Here is a 3,766-nt window from a genome sequence, read left to right as displayed (position 1 = left end):
TGTAGAAGTTGGACTAGGGTCCTTGTCCACTCCTATTTTGATATTGGTTCCCCACATAGTACACTGACTCGGGATTTGATGGACAATTCTCAAAAGAATGATCTTCCCCACAGTACACACAGGAAACTACTTCAATCGAACTTGGGGGTTGAGCTACAAAATTATTATTACTATTAGCGGTTAACTGTTTTAACATAGAGGAAATAGACGATACCTAAGCTGATAACGACGTGAGGGAGTCAACTTCATGAACTCCGGCATTGCGTCTTCCTGAAGCTGTTTGATTTGTTGGCTATTGATAGTTATTACTCGCGATCCTCTCGATGATCTCATAAGCCTCATTGTAAGGCTTAAACAAAATTGCACCATTCGTGGAAGCATCTACCATCAATCTTATATGTGCATTGTGACCATTATAGAATGTCTCCAACTGGATACAGTGAGCAATCCCATGATGAGGACACTTACGAAGTAACTCCTTGAATTGCTCCCAAGCCTCATACAAAGACTCGTCATCCAATTGTTGAAAGGTTATGATCTCGTTCCTTAACTTAGTGTTTTAGCTAGGTGGGAAATACTTAACCAAAAATCTCTCTGCTAATTCTTGCCATGTAGATATGGAACTTGGTGGCAATGGATTGAGTCATACTCGTGCTTGATCTCGCAACGAGTACAGAAATAACTTCAACCTCAGTGCGTCTTCAGTCACACCAACTATCTTGAATGAATCACTCACCTCTATAAACAATCAAAGTTGGAGATGTGGATCTTCCGTGGGTATACCACTAAATTGACCCACCGTTTGTAGCATTTGAAACATCATTGGTTTTCATTCAAACTGGGTTGCCTTAATATCTGGCCTTCTAATTCCTGGGTTTATCTCACTGAAAAGGGGCACAGCATATTATCTGATGCATCGATCCATATCATCGGCAATGAGGATAGGATTTCATACGTAATCGGCTTCATTACCTTGGTCTTGATTCTGATTTCCAATTTCCATCTCGACTTGTCTTTGAGCTGTTTGCTCACGTCTTCTTTGTCTGAAAGTTCTCTCAATTTCAGGGTCTACAGAGAGTAAATCGATAATTCAATCTATGCTCATAAACACCTGAAAAGAAAATCACAAAAATTAAAAAGAATAAGTTAGTAATGTTAGAAATAAATCAAATTGAAAATAAAAAATTTCACGAAAAAAATGACTATGGCAACAGTTGACAATCCCCGGCAACGACGCCAAAAACTTGTAATGCTTAGGTTTGCGCAAGTGTATACTATCGTTATCAACTAATAAGTAAGTATCGAGTTATCGTCTCCACATGGATTGTATTTGTGCTAAGTCACTTAATTTGTAAAATTATATTAACAATTTGGTAAATAAAAACACAATATATTTGAGAAGTGGTGATTAAAATATATTAAACTAAATGCAATGATCCCTAATGCAAATTATCCTAAGTATACAAACTATATGAATGAAATATATTTTAGTAAAATTAAACACAATTTGCAACAATTATAACATAAATAAGCTAGGACAATTACTTTAATGAAACTCAATTTATTATCAACATGCTTAATAACATTCGGAAAAACATTACATGGAAACTCGATCTTTCATGAGTTTGAAAACCACATTAGGTCCTTTCGGAATCCTTTACTTAGTAAATACGTATTTTACTGATCCTTATTTACTAAGGGTTTCTTAACATTCGTGTGAGGTAACAGGGAAGTGTTAGGTTTGAAATAATTTAATCACACAAATCTAAAAACTATGCAAATAACAGAGCTTGGTTAGAGTTGTTATGCAACCTACAATTTATTCGTGTTAGGATCTAAATTGAGCATGCACATTTCAATTATGCGTCCATTAACTATCGTCTGGTTAGGATCACTCAGCTAATTTAGGTGCATTTCAATCACGTATGAATGAAATACAGACTTGATTTTAATTGAAAAAATGATCAATTGAGCCACAAACATTATAAGCATGAATCAAATAAATATTATTTAATCAAAGCAATCATCTTAGCTTAAATAAAATTAAGCTAACATAGCTGTAAACAAGAACAAAGAACACATAGCAAACATCTTTGTATTAAGTTAAAGAAAAGAAAGATTAAACCCAATTCAGAGTGGCTGTCACCAAAGACTCTGACTGACGAGACTCCTTCGTTCCTTTGCTTTGCTCCTTTGCTGATGGTTCTCCAAGGTGGCCGACCAAGGGTTCTTTAAGAGGCTTAATTGCTAAAATCTCTATGAAGAGATGATGCTAGGCGTGGGAATAAAAAAGGCTGAGAGAAAAAGAGAGAATGATTTTTGATGGATGCTTGAGGGATGATTGAAAAAGTGAGAAATGAGCTCTTCTTTATAGGTGAGGCAAGGGAGCTAGTTTGCTAAAAATAGGAGTGTTCATCCTTTGAAACTTTCTCCAAGAGTGGTCGGCCAAGAATTGAGGAAATGTGGCTTATTTTTCCTTGATTTTTGGTCAATTTGAGTGCCACAACAACACAGGACTAAGAATCGGTCATTAGCAAATCTTCGGGAAAATCTCTAATTTCTTTAACTCTTCAAGGACTTTGTATAATTAAATAAAAAAATGGTTTATGACACCCATGTACAGCCAAAAATTGGATTGACTTCGTCCCCAATTTGGACGATTTTGCAATTAGAAGAAAACTCTCAGACCTGTCTAAAAATAGTAGATAGTTTAGAGGACCAGATAATATAATTTAACCACTTTAATTAATAAATTTACTTAATTAATTAAAACCCAATTTATTAATGAAATATTAAAAATGAATTATTAAATATAATTTTATATTTTATTATTTAATTTAATCTTGCATGTCCCACTTTATAGCTTGAAAATATATTATGCTCAAATTAATATATAATAAGTCATTTTATGCGTGAAAACTATATAATAAAGTATAAAATCACATTTTAATAATTTCTATGTCCTAATTTCATATTTTCGCATATTTCATGAATTTATTAAACAATTACTTGGTTTTAACAATAAATTTATGTAGAAAGGTGATGAATTATATAGGAAAAATCTTATATATTTTCAGTTTACAGGACCCCGTGTAAGCTAAAAATCTCAAAAACGTATAATTCAGCTAATTTCTCAATGGAGTAATCTTTATGTACTAGAATAAAATGTGCTGACTTCGCCAAATGATCAACGATAACCCAAATGGCATCTTTCTTTCTCGGAGATAGGGGTAAACTCGATACAAAATTAATTGTAATTCGATCCCATTTTCACTCCAGTATCATCACAGGCTGCAAAAATCCAAAAGGTACCTGTTGTTCAACTTTAACTTCGTAACATGCTAAACATCTAGATACAAAGTCAGAAATCTCGCGTTTCATTCCTGGCCACCAATACATCTGTTTCAAATCACCGTACATCTTATTACTTCCCGGATGAACAGATAAGCTACCATTATGAGCTTCGTGCAAGATTTTCCCAATAAGCTCTAGATTCTTCAGTACACAAACTCTACCTCTGAATAATAAGCAATCGCAGGGTCCTATCTTAAATTCTGAATCAAAAGTCGACTCACACTGTGCCCGTTTAGCTAGCAACTGATCGTCACATTTCTGAGCTTCACTGATCTGCTGTAAAAACATCGGTCTATCTTTCAACTCAGCTAAGATTAAGCCATCATCAGATAATGTTACTCAAGTATTCATTGCTCGCAAAGCAAACAAAGACTTTCTTCTCAAAGCATCAGCAACTACATTCACTTTTACT

The 3,766-nt window shown here is 34.2% G+C and overlaps 1 non-coding gene across 1 annotated transcript; it reads left to right on the top strand.

Moving 5' to 3' along the window:
- Positions 1–446: 446 nt before the first annotated feature.
- LOC128035044 (small nucleolar RNA R71) lies at positions 447–553 on the top strand. The gene has a single exon (XR_008191448.1). It is a non-coding gene; the product is annotated as a small nucleolar RNA R71 (small nucleolar RNA).
- Positions 554–3,766: the final 3,213 nt, after the last annotated feature.

This window comes from Gossypium raimondii, chromosome 11 (genome assembly GCF_025698545.1).
Source record: "Gossypium raimondii isolate GPD5lz chromosome 11, ASM2569854v1, whole genome shotgun sequence".
Classification (NCBI taxonomy): domain Eukaryota; kingdom Viridiplantae; phylum Streptophyta; class Magnoliopsida; order Malvales; family Malvaceae; genus Gossypium; species Gossypium raimondii.
This window is presented reverse-complemented; position numbering and strand designations above follow the sequence as displayed.